At 39.7% G+C, this 13,993-nt stretch overlaps 1 protein-coding gene across 6 annotated transcripts in view; it reads left to right on the forward strand.

Annotated features, from left to right (window-relative positions):
• RNF144B (ring finger protein 144B) overlaps window positions 1-13,993 on the forward strand; it is a 95,098-nt gene that overhangs the window by 21,876 nt on the left and 59,229 nt on the right. The window contains exon 1 of one of the 6 annotated variants that reach the window (XM_061593096.1): window positions 12,670-12,744. The exons of 3 other annotated variants lie outside the window; for them this stretch is intronic. The gene's annotated coding sequence lies outside the window, so the exon portion shown is untranslated. 2 more of the 6 variants (XM_061593070.1, XM_061593062.1) reach the window with 2 other exon arrangements.

The raw sequence follows: 13,993 nt of genomic DNA on the forward strand, positions 1-13,993 counted from the left end.
ACAGCGAGCTCCTGAGCTTGTCTTTGATGCTGCATTAGGTATCTCAGTTTTAGATTCCACCTGAAAAACAAACTTATCTATACTACAAGTCTAGGGAAGGGCAAAGAGGAAATGAATAAATAGGGTGTGTTTGTTAACTCTTCCTGGAGAGTCCCTCCTTCTCATCTTGTTCCTGGCCTTTAGATTTTCCTTCCTGTTGAACAATCAAGGAAAAAACTCTTAATTGGCTGCTATATAAAGCACAAACTGAACAATAGGAAACTAATTGTGGAAAACAATTGGATTTTTTTCACAGGCTGCTGGGTTGATTTTTCTGTCCAGAAACACTGAAGGGGCCTCATGCTGAGCTGTGCATATTGGGAAAATTAGAAATTAGGCATGAGTTACAGCTTAGGTGTCCAGCCAGCCAGCTAGCTAACTAATGTATACAGCAATATTTTTATTCCTCTAGGCTATTTTCATCCTTTGCCATCAAGTAATCTAGAAAAATAAGAAAAAATAGCCACTATGATTGTGAATATGAGTGCTTTAAAAGAGTAAAGGACAGCCATTTTTCAGATCACTTTATGTTACCTCTTTATTCCACCTTTTAGCAATAAGCATCAAATCCTGCTCTATTCATTATAATAACTTCAGAATAAGCAAACTCTTTCTTATTGCAGGCAAACAAGCATTCTTACTTATTTCTGTCTTGGTAGATAGCACAACTGAAACTGAAAAGCAGAGCAAAGGAAAGTTCAAGGAGTGGAGTCTAATTCTAGCTCACAATACAAAGTTCTAATATTTAACTCTTCAAAGGTTATGTTACTATACAGCTGTTTTTTCCAGGATCACTTAAAATAATTATAGAGTGATTGTGATCATGCAAAATCCACCCTCAATCAAGGAAAGTCTTGAGTGAGCGGATTTTTGCAGACTTTTCCAGATGAAGCTTTTGTTGTGCACTCGCTCGGACTTATTAACTGAATTTTTCAAAGGGCCCCATTCTTAAATTTCTCCTGTTCTTAAAAAAAGATATCATTGTTTAAATGAAGGTTGTCATTTTCTGTCATGTCACAAATTAAAAAGACATTTTCCCTGAAAAAAAATCCTAGGGAGGGTGAAGCATAGCTCCAGGGGGGATGGTGTCCCCATTCCCCCCCCCCGCTGCAGGCCTGCCTCCCTGACTATTAAATGCTTTAAAAAAATAATAAAGAGAAAGCTGCAATGACCAGCATTAGCCAAAGTGGGCCCAGTGCCTGTTTGCCATTGCCTCCATAATCTGCCCCTCTCAGGTTGGTCATTTTTGGGGAAGGGCTGAGCTGTGTGTGGGAGCCCAGACTTTGACCCCGAGGTCCAGCCTTAGCTGCACCACTGCTGTTAAATCACCTGTTGCTGTAATCCACATGTGTTAGTGTGTGATTGCTCATTACCACTCCCCTCAGATTAGTATAGAGGCTGCAGATCCTGGTGTTCTTTCAGCACTTGCTTGCAATGCTGGTTGTGCTGGTACTGATTTATCGTCCTATTACAGCACTAGTCATGTCCATATACCTCTTGTTAGATCTCCACTTGACTACACACTGGGGGCAAGCATATTCACAAAGCATCTTCACATGCCTGCTCAGTATGTTCATACAGTGGAAAAAAATGGGTGCTACACAGGGCTGGCCCCAGGCATGCCGGGGCCCTTGGACACCAGCCTGCCCTGGGCCCCTCCGCTCCCCTTCCGCAATCTGCGGAAGCAGCTGCGGCTCGCCAGACAGGAGCTTCCGAGCCGCCCGCCATCCCCGCTTCACCTACCTTTCTCTCATCTGTTTCTTGCGGCTGCGCTCAGTGCGCGTGCAGGTTTGCCATCAGATCAAGATGGCGGCCAAGGTTTCCCTAAGGGGCTGAAGCTCTGCCACCATCTTGGTTGATGGCAGCAATTCGCGCATGTAGCACTCTTGCGTGCCATCAACCAAGATGGCGGCAGAGGCTTCAGCCCCTTAGGGAAACCTCGGCCGCCATCTTGATTGATGGCAAACCGCAAAAAAAGCCAAGAGAAAGGTAGGTGAACCGGGGTGGTGGTGGGCGGCTCGGAAGCTCCTGTCTGGTGAGCAGAGGGGCCTCTGTAGCTCCAAGGGCCCTCCGGCCAGTGCCCCACCTGGCCGTCCTTTAGAACCGGCCCTGGTGCTACATATTTTGTATGCTTCTTTCTACCAGAAGTTATTTTCTATGTAGGAAAAAGTATATTGTTCTGAAGTACCTTTGTATCTCAGTTAGAAAACTCTAACTCTGAAATAGAAAATGCTGACTTGTTGCAACTACTATTGACTGCCAAGAAGTTGCTCACCACCAATAAGATTTTGGGATTGTGGGCTGCAGTTCCTTCCTGGACTTTGAAATGCAAGGGGTGGTAGTTGCGTAAATGGCATTCAAAGGAACTCGTTTATTTCTAAAGAAAAACTACTCGAAGAAATCAAGTTATCTTTTTCTTAATGTGACCAAATACAAATACGTAATATAACAGCTCTAAGTTCCTAAGAAGTTAGATATTTTCTCAGTGCCCCTTTACACAACTAAAATTGTATAGCTGGGACAATGGAACTGTAGCTGGTGAAACCCACCCCTGCTTCAGGCAAGTGCAGATTGTACAGGAGGGCCTGGCCTAATCTCACATAGATTCCCTGACCTAGACCCCAGTGGGCTGGGCATTGCAAGTGCAAACTCTCTGAATTGTGAACTCTGCATACACCCTCTAGGTGCAGTATTGCGTTACTGTAGGGGAGGAGGCATGTGGATTGTTTGCATCTGGCGTCAAAGTGTTTTGGACCATCTCTGCCTGAAACAATACAATACGCTACTCTTATGGTGAACATGTTGCTCAAGCTAATTTTATCTGGTATAAGAGGTGGGTGTCTTAACCATGTTAGAATTTTAGTAGATACATATTGCAGCGGAATGCAGAAATAACTGGTCTGTTAAACTTAAGGTTCATTAATACAAAGAGGTAAAGTGATACATGCTGAAGCAGCCATGCAACCTGTGCTCAGGGAGTCATTATTAACTAACTGAGAACAAAGTCAGGAAGACAAGAGAGGAAGGCGAGGACCAAAGCCTGCAAAAACAACAACACTTTAGAAGAGGAATCAGCAGAGAGAAGAATAGATAGGCAGAAAGGCAATCTCCCCCCCCCCGCTGCCGCCGCTCCAGGTCACTTATAACATATGTTGGTGCTTTACTCCCAACAAACCAATGGCCTTAACCATTACTGGTGTTTAATCCAGTATAGCAGATGCCAAGAGTAAGCATGCAACCTAAAAAGAAAGTGCACAGGGTTTTGTAAAAGAGAGGCTGTGTACATGAAGTACAGTGGAATCTGTTTAAAGATGAAACTATGGCATCCCAAGTAGATTGAAAGGCCTGTATTTTAGTAAAAGTGAAAATATCTGTGCTCCACCCTCCCTTCTTGTTTTAAATCTGCTGAGCTAATTTCAGGAATGCCACACTTAGGTAGTGGGTGTGAGGTACAACATTCCTAAGGGATTATTCTTATTACCCTTCATCCTTTGCTCTGAACTGACACATGCTTGGCACTAAACATTAGGGGAACCAGGCACTGAGCAACATGTATGTTCTGTACTTAATTTCCATGCAGAACAGAAACTGAAGATTTTCTAAACAGAAAGCAAAATATGCATAATATGAATGATGTTATAATTTAGTGTTATGTAGGCGAGCTCCTGAGAGCCAGTGTGGTGTAGTGGTTAAGGTGTTGGACTGCAACCTGGGAGACCAGGATTCGAATCCCTACACAGCCATGAAACTCACTGGGTGACCTTGGGCCAGTCACTGCCTCTCAGCCTCAGAGGGAGGCAATGGTAAACCCCCTCTGAATACCGCTTACCATGAAAACCCTATCCATAGGGTCGCCATAAGTCAGGATCTACTTGAAGGCAGTACATCATCAGGCGAGCTCCTGTGTTATGCCCGGTGCAAGTATATAGTCCAATCTTATCACTTTCTCCCAAATGGTGAAATGAGTACTAAGAAGAACATTTGAGAGGTATTAAGGCAAAATATAAAAATGGAGGCATGTTTAGACCTGGGCCCATGGAGGGTCCTGAATCTTGGATATATGAGATGTCAGGTGGGGATTCAGCCTGTGCATCATTGCCACCCAGATCTTCTCCAGCAATTGGGTAATGGGCTGTAACTCAGTGGTAAAACAACACATGCTTTGGATACAAAAGTTCCCAGGTTAATTCCTTGGCTTCTCCAGATTGGACAGGAAAAGACTCCTGCCTGAAACCTTGAAGAGCTCCAGTCAGTCAGTGTAAACTATAGAGGCTGACCAGTGGCCTGATACATTATACATTATAAGGTACTGCCAAACAGCAAGGAAGCTTGCCACATTGTTGTAAACTGGCCAGAGAGCTTCAGCTATGGGGTGGTATACAAATGCAATAAAATAAATAAATAAATAAATAAATATGGTACTCCCATGATGACTTAAGAGCTTCCATATCAATTTTTCAATGACTTCCAGAAAATTCCATGGGACAAATTAAACAGGTTACAATCTGGAATCCATTTAAGATGGGGACAAAACCTGCCTCTCTCCCCAGACTCTGAGGTGATCAGGGTCAGATCCATCTAGCCCATACGTGAGTGGTGTCTCCCAGAGCACTGCTTTACGTTCTTCATTAAGTTGACAGCTGATATTTACTCAATGGGAAAAAATAAAGGGCTATACTCTGAGACAATGCTATACTTGAAATAAAGTCTGCCTGCTACCTTTGATGGTGAGTTAACTTCCTTTCATTAACAGGTACTCTCTGAAGTGCTCTGCGGTCACTTTGAATCACCTTATTCAGACAGCTCTCTCTAAATCCTGTCCTAATTATGGGTATTTTGCTACTTGGATGCGTTACTGAAATATGGTCAACAATATGTATAATGTTATATTGTGTAATCATGAAAAGGTGTAGATCTGTACTGCTTAAATGTGACATATGGATTGAAGAACAAGTGGGAACTCTATTGCACTTTAATTTGAAATTGTTTTGCATCCTAGTATTGAAATGAAGGAACACATGCTTAATCCATTTAATTTGAGTGCTATATTAAAGGGACAGTAAAACAAAGAAACAAACATCTGAAGGCATTGTTCCCAAGAAGCCCAAGTCTGTGATCTGAGAGTATTTTCCCTCTCCTGATTTTAGGGCTTTGTGTTTGTTCGTTATTACACTGAAAATGATCTGTTTGCCCAACACTGTGTTCTCGATCTTCCAGTTTTTAGTGCAATGGAACGTGATTACCTAGAATAGTTGCAATGTTAGGTAGGTCATTAAGGCATGTAATTAACTGTAAAAAGATAGTATCACTTTTGGCATACAGTCACAGCCAGAAAGATATAGGCATATAATCTCAGGACCATGCAAATATGGCTAATAACCTGTTACAGTTGAAACTGCCCAACCTTGGTACTGATCTTGTGTTTATTTAGAAGTATAACTGTATTCATTGACCCTTGTTTGTAGCCTAATTGTCCTGCTGTTTGAACAACTAACAGCCCTAAATTTGAAACAAAACAAAATGTTAAATGCTTCTTTATTGCACTTACTGATATCGAGATACTTTGGAATGAAATACAGTGGTGTCTAGGCAAAGGTTATAGGTCATTTTCACAGGTAAAACTGACCATGTGGAAAGTTGCCTTTCTGCACAAAATCTATGAATCTTACCACTCTGTCTTTGTGTTTGGAAGTCCTGTAAAAACAAGTAGGTTCTGTGTTGACAGTCAATTGAACACACAGAGAAAGCAGAATCAGAATCACTTATCTCTCTTTATAAGTCTCTTTTTTAAAAGCATTTATAAATCACTTAATATTTTAAAAATCTCTAAGCAGTGTACACTATGTGCAATATAAAAACATCCAGTTGGGTATGACGTGGGACTCATTGTAGAATAATAAATATAGATATGATGGCAGGTGTTTCTTTGGGCATTACAATAAGAATTAAGTACTGTAAACACATGGGGGGAGAAGAGATGTGTGCGCATTGTTAGCTTGCTGTTTTTGTTGCACGCTAGCTTGCTGAAGGTGATTATTGATAGCAGTCCCCTGTGTGTTTTAGAATAAATAGAGAAGCTGTCCTGCTGCAGAAGATCAGTCTGATGAATGGCTACCAGAGGTATGAAGGGGGGTGGGTTGGGTGGAGCTAGTGTACTGGTCCCCACAAGCCCTTCTTGTGTCCTTATTTAGCTCTTAATTGAAACACTTGAAGACAGCTATATATATAACCCAGTGAGGGTGCTTTTGTTTACTGTACATTGCCTTGTTAAGTATAACTTGCCTTATATGTCAGGATCTCAAAAAAGCAACTGTACTGAGGTTTTAGTAATATACAGGGTTTGCTTACATTTTAATTAATAAATCAGTTGTTAGGCATATGATTAGCTAAACTTATTTATCTGGTTGATAACAAAATACCTTTTGATAATAGTGTTTTACATTCAGGTCATTAACCTGTTATTAAGTTATGAAAGCATTCCCTCTCCAGTTTAAAATCTTATTCCACATATTGTGCTATTTGTGGCTTGTATTTTGAGAATTCCTATGGGAGATATTCTATATAAAATAACAGATATACTTTTAAACTTCCTAGTATTTGAAAGGAACCCCACTATTCTGGTATCAGGTACTTTGTCATTTTTTCTTTAAAGAAATCATGCATGCGGTTTTTAATCCTTTGCTGATGGATGTTAATCCCCTTCTCATTGGTCAGCTTTCACTTGATGGCATGAAATGTTCCAAAATCATCACATGTTCCTGCCCTGCATATGTCTGGCAGATATTCACTTGCATTTAATGTTAGAATAAATGCTATTTTTAAAGTTTAAGTAATTTGTATGTAGTAACTGTCTAGTAATATTTATAGTTTACAACTGTGTGACTAAATTACACAACATCCAATAGAAGACTTCTCTTTAAGTTTTTCTTAGGCTGCAAGCCTACTATATATGCTCACTTACCCTTGGAGAATGCCCCATTGAACTCAATGGGGTTTATTTCTGAATTGACATTCATAGGATTGCACAGTTAGTTGGTTGGATTATTTATATATCTAAAGCCAAACTGGAGGAAGGTTTGTTCAATATGAGGCTTCTCCCAGGCTGTTTTTGTGCTTTCTTTTTTATATATGTCATGTGGCAAACACATCTGAATAACCCAGTCGACTTTTCTTAAATTAATGCCATATCACTTTCATTTACAAGGTGATGAAAAGGTCTTAGATACCTGTGTAACAAATGTGTGAAATGGATTAGGAAGGCCCGTCAATTGTGTGGCTAACCTAATGTCTGAATCCAGCTCTTCTGAATCCAGAAGCCCACTTGCTGAACCTTGTGTGGCTTTTCTTTACACGTTGTTCATGCCTCTCACCTATCAGATCTCAATTTTAAAACATGTAGTCAGTGGTGGTATTTGCCACATAATACACATATGTTTGAGAGCTATGTTGAACCAGTTCAGGGCTAATTGGGCTGTTTACATTCAGAAATTCATTTCTTTCATTCATTGTGTCTCCTTTAGCAATGTTGGATTGTTTATTTTACCTATATTAACTATATAAGATGGATCAAATACTTGGAAAGAAAAATTCCAGTAACTTTGAATTGTTTTGGAATGAGAGAAAGCAGAATAATCATAGTTACCCGGTTTGTCACTTGCATTCCCTCCCATACTGAAGAGCCCATGTTATTGCTGAAGTTTCTAAATAGATAAATTTTATTAAATGATTTTGTTTGATAGGCTATACTTCAAAGATAAACACCTTATATAAGAAAGTTTAATTATCGTTTAGCTCAAGGGGATAATTAAAATTTCAGGTCCGTAGAACAACAATGATACTTTAATAAAAGTAGACTGTGATTTTGATTTGAAATGAATCTGAAATGAACTGAAATGAATCTTGTATGTTGGGGAGGTATCAAAGATAGTAAGCAAGTATACCAAAAAGCTGCATACAAAAACCTGCTTACTGTTGAGTCATAAAAAGCATGTGTTTGGCTACTAGAATTAATACACTTATAACGGAATACGTTTCATCAGATCAAACAGGTTTTATGCTAAGTAGGCAAATCTTAGACCCCATATGTACGTTGTTAAATGCCATGTTTTCCAGTAAGCATACTGCAACACCTTTGGCTATGTTCGGTATTATAAAAATACACACAGAAATAGGACCACCAAATTAGTTCCTATTTCTTAGCAGAGTTGTAAAAATACAAGCAGCAGAATGAGAATATAAACCAGCCCCACCTTTCTCTATATAAATAACAACAGACACAATCCTTTAGGTAAAAGAAAAAGAATGTTTACTTACGACCTCATATGTTAGGAACATAGGCTCTATAGCTTAGATGAAAGAAAAATAGTCTCAGTCCATCTTGATCTTTAGTAACGGATGCTCTCAGAGAGAGCATCTGTGCCATGCGGCCTCTCTCAAAGGTAGAAGATCAGCAATGGAGGATATTCAAAAATCCCCCAGGACAAAGGAGGAAGAAGTCAGGTAACACTCTCCCTGGATGCTTGCAAAGCATTTGATAGGCTTAACTGGGACTACCCTATGTGCGCTTCTAAGAAAGCTGAATATGGGAACACCATTTATCAATATGATAATGAGATACATCACCCTTCTGTTGCTAAAGTTTGCTTAAATGGGACTGAATCTGGAGAACCTGAGATCTGATTGGGGGGGTATAAACCAAGGCTGCCCGTTATCCCCACTTCTTTTTACAATATCATTAGAGCCATTAGCAATTAAATTGCACACCCACCGGGACATATTGGAACCACTGATAAATGGAACTTGCCATACTGTCAGCCTGTTTGCTGACAACATTGCCCTCATGTTGATGAATCCATGGGAGGCAGTACCTGAAATCTTATCAATACTAAAGTGCTATGGGCAAGTTACAGGATTTAAAATAAACATGACTACATCTGAAATCATGTATATGGGGTTCCGCCTGATGTTTGGGGGCATATTAGGCAACTTTCTTGTTTGAAGGAATGTCCAAAAATTATAAAATATTTTGGTGTTTCTCTGCCTAAGAATCTTGCGTACCTGAAAAAGGCAAAATATGCCCCTCTGCCAAGCCAAATTCGGCAAGACATCAAACACTGGTTGCCACTTAATTTATCCTGGCTTGGCCTCATAGCTGCCATTAAGATGCCTTTATTTGAGATATGGCCATCCATGCTTAACAAGTTCATACATGGCAGTAAAAGATCCAGGGTCAACAATAAGGTTCAATATGGGAAAGGTTTATTGGGAGGTCTGAATATACCACATTTGTATTGTCACTCTGAGGCTTTTCAACGTAAGACATCTTTGTTCTTTATTCATAATGATGTACACAAACCTTGGATGGGAATGGAATTGCTCTGCCCTTTTCATAGAGCTCTTCTTTCCTCTCCAAGAATATGGGTTCAGCTGAAAAATCAAATCCATATTTAAATGTAACTTTCAAAAATATGGAAATCCTGGTTTAAGAAACTGGCACCTCCTGTATCTCCTTTCTTGCCCTTTGCCTATCACCTGGACTTTTCTTTGGTTGGACAGTTCTTTAGATCTCAGATATGGGAAACTGAAAATTTATATCACCTCCAGGACTTTTATACAAATAATAGGCCACTCCCCCTTGGGGATACACTGGGAGAATGTATTACTGATGCCAACTTTAACTGGCTCCAATGCAATCAGTTAATTTCTGCTAAATCCAACTATTATTACCTAAGTGACAAGAACGCTCACTGCTTTTGAGAGAATTGTTGATGCTCAATATTGTTCCGCTAAGTTGGTCTGTCTAATATATCAACCTTTGATCAAGGAATCCATAGGCACAATAACAGGGATCCAGATTTGGTGGGATCATGAATTTGGTCTGGAAACATATCCAAAACAGTGGGCTGTTATGTGGACTAAGAGAGCTTTACAGTCTATGTCTGCTCAAATCAGAGAAGGTGTTACACAAGTAGTATCTAATGCCTCTAAAATTGTCTAGGATTATGAAAACATCATCTCCCCTCTTTTGTTGATTGTGTGGTCATCTTGGGACATATAAGCATATGTAGTGGGACTGTCCAGTGGTTCCAGCTATTTGGACAGTTGTATTCTCAGAAATTGCATTGATCAATGGACAATCTCTTGCCAGCTTTAGCTCTGTTAAATATTGAGGTGGCTAATCAGGATGTTCTCTTTAAAAAATTGATCCTCAGTTTTATGGTGGCAGCATGCCTTGAAATTGTACATAAATGGCATGCTTTAGAAGGCTGGTCATTGGATTCATGGTATGGAAGAGTCTGGACTGTGGCTTTAGCAGAAAACTGATTACCTGGATAAAGAAAGTACAAGGATAAAGAAAGTACCTTTTATTCATTATGAAACAGATCAAAGTCCACCAATTACACATGCTGATTTATGGAGAGATACCCTTGGAGGTTGATTTGACAGTTTTTGGAAATCTCAAATGCTCACACGCCTCTCAAGAATGTTCTTACCTGCTGCAGTGTTTGTATTCCTTATGTTATATATGTTTGGTTGTTTCAGTAATAGAAAATAAATAAAAGTATTTTGGGGGGGAAATGTGTTTGTGTGTGCATGCATGTATCCAAGGGTGCATACACACACTTGTAATCATCTTCATTCCTTACAAAAAGCACTCTCTTGACTCCCTGCTCCAGTAGCCCCACACAGCACATACTTTCCCTTCAGCTTATATTCATATTCCTTCCTCGCCAGTTCTCAGGCAGCCTCTTCTCCTTTCTTTCTTCTCCTAACCCAACCTACATATCTCAGGGATTCCCCTCTATGTACATCTTGTAATCTCTTTCTAGTTCCTGATGTACTTTGATAGAACGTGCAGCTTGCGGTGGTGGCAGAGAAGCCTCTGAGGCAGGTGCCATACAGGACACAAAAAGATTCCCTCAATCTTCTCTTGTGATATTGTGCCACTTGAAATTGTTGTTGATCTAGGAGATGATGATGATGATGATAAATCTACTGTACACTCTAGACATTTCTGCAGCAATCTACTGTACATTCTCATCAGAAAGGAATTTGAGCACAAACCAATTTAAATACCATGTGTGAAAGCTCACTGTTTCCTCCGGTACCCATAAGCATTTAGTATCTGCCTATTTATGGACATTTTGGATGCAGTGTCTTAGGCTGTGTATACACATCACACCTTTAAAGCACATTCCCCCAAAGAGTTCTGGGAACAGTAGTTTGTTAAGGGTGCTTGGAATTGTAGCTCTGTGAGGGGTAAACTACCGTTCCCAGGATTCTTTGGAGGAGGCAACATGCTTTAAATGTGTTTAAAATGTTTGGTGTGTACACAGTCTTATACAGGGATGTCAGTACAAAGTGGCTTTTGTGCTTTGCCTCTGAATTACTTCTTGCTATAATGGTTTACTGGCTAGGAAGCCATCTGTACAAAATCTTCATGCAAGTCTCATATCCGTGTGTACAAAAAATGCTCCTGTGCTGTTCAAGAAATGGCTTAGATGTTAAGCCTATGAGAAGTCCTCAGGGCATGAGGACACTATCCCTCTCCCGCTGTTGATCTCCAGCAATTAGTATTCAGAGGCACGGTGCCTCTGCTTCTGGAGCAGCCATATTATAGCAATTGATAGCTTTATCCTCCATGAAATTGCTTAATTCATTTTCAGAGTCATCTAAGTAGGTGGCCATCACAACATCTTGTGATAGTGAATTCCATAGTTGAACTATGTGCTGTGTGAAGAATTTCCTTTTGTCTGCCCTGAATCTTCTACTAGCTTCATTTGAATGATTCCAGGCTCTACTTTCTCTGCACCAGTTGTCTTCAGTCTTTTCTGACCCAGGACCACCTTTAGCCCAAACATGTATTTGTGTGACACATTAATGTTTTAACATGTATTTCTGTGGTGGTAATGCTGCTGCTATGACCCACCTTAGGTCAGGCTGAGACCCAGTAATGGGTCCACTCCCAGCCCACTTGTTGAAGTTCCTTGTTGAATCTTCTTTTCATTGTGAACTCACTAGGTAGTCTTAATCAAGTCATTCTCTCTTAATCTCAGTTCTTAATATGGTGATATATTCACTATATTATAAATGCAAGTATTATAGTTAGCTCTCTCCCCCATTATCATGTCACATTATGTCACCAGATTTGCCCTCCAGTGCCATATTTGTAGGGTATGTTGTAATTTTCCCATTATACAATGTATAGCTTTTATACTGTGCCTAAATTTTGAGGCACTTTGTAAAACAAAGTTATTACTACTGTATCCTATATCTGAAGTGTACAATCTATAATTTTCTCTCTGTCTCTGGATAGGGTTGCCACCTTTTTCTGGCTGGGCTCCTGTGCGTTTAACAGATATGTGTGGCAAGCAGAAATTCAACAGGTGCAGATGTGTAAGACACTCCCTGTTATATTTCTGCTTATCATGCAGCTGTTAAAGGCACAGGAGCCTAAAAATGAAAGCAGAGTCTGTGAGGCTTTTGGCCATACAAAGAATTTTTGATGTATCTGTATATTTAGCAACACCTAGAACTGTGGTGTTATGATAGTTCTCCTGGTTCAGAAAGAAGTTGTTCATTTTAACAACAAAGCAGACTGTGGTGTGTAGCAGCTAGGCTTGGGGAGGGTTAAAAATAATCACCTGCAGTTGATACGAGACTTGGAAGTAGGAAGTGCTGTAGTTTGAGCTGCTTCCTGTATAAGTAAGTGTAGCTTTCTCACAGCTACCGCATATATGAGCTGACATGCATTTTAAGAGACAATGGTAACATGCTGGTAATAGCAGGGTGGAGATTATTTCTCAGAGTGGCGAGAGGGTTGGAAGCCGAGCCCTGCTTCAGACCTATAATGTGTAAAGCTTTCAGATGCTGGGAGAAGGAAGGAAAGAGAGAGAAATGAAATGCGTTTCTTTAGACTCTGAGCTTTTGCTGGCTGTGACATGTCTTGGAGGCACTGAAGTGTGAGTAAAGCTACTGAAAAAAGTCATACATCTGGGAGTGAATCCTGCTGTCTTTTGGCAAGGTATGCTGAAATGACCTGCGTTTCTTTACAGCAGGAGCTGTTAAAGAAGGACATGTCATTGTTCATTTCCAGTGCTTAAAGGGAAAAGGGAGGAAATAGTAATCATTTTGGGTGCATCATTTTTTAACAAATGTAGCCAGTACTGTAGTTCTTTGAAAATCATCTGAGGCAGAAATGGGTTTCTTAAAAAAGAAATGCCACTGTTAGAGCAGTAACTTATGCACTGTTTCTTGAGGGACAATAGAAAGGGGGAACTATGTTGGGTTTTATCAGTACAGCATTACAAAAACACTCAGATAAATAAAACGAGCATTTTCATTATGTGAAAGCAGAAATTGAAATGTCTTTAAGTTTATTGCAAACTAAGTGATTATAAATTTATTTATGCTTAATAGAGACTTAAATTCTGTTTTTTAAATAAAAGGATGTTCTAAAATGTGCAAAGAAGGGGATATATTTGAAAATATATAAATTTGTTGTGTTTGTGTCATGTAAGTGGTAGCACAGCTCTATTTTATACCTTGTGTGGGAGATCTATGCCAGACTATAGAGATACGGTTATTTGTTTTCTCTCTTTAAAAGTATAGGAACAACATACACAATATATATATATATATATATATATTTCATTCCTAATGTAGATTATTTTACTATCCTAGGCAGAAAATGAAAACCATATGCTTGTGTGTCTGCATATTTATAGTCATTTTGGATACAGTGTCTTGTACCGTCATCCCCGTATAAAGTGGCTTTTGTACTTTGCCTGTGAATGATTTTTGCTTAAAGGTTTGCATAGTAAAGTGCTAGTCAGTCAATAAGACCCTGAGCACCAGTTATATATTCTGGATGGTCCAAAGAAATAGTGTTGCATGCTTTCTCTACCTTAATCAGTGCCAGAGTTTCCTGAAGATGTGGTTTAAATGTCTGTCC

The sequence above is a fragment of the Rhineura floridana genome, chromosome 1 (assembly GCF_030035675.1).
Source record: "Rhineura floridana isolate rRhiFlo1 chromosome 1, rRhiFlo1.hap2, whole genome shotgun sequence".
NCBI classification, from domain to species: domain Eukaryota; kingdom Metazoa; phylum Chordata; class Lepidosauria; order Squamata; family Rhineuridae; genus Rhineura; species Rhineura floridana.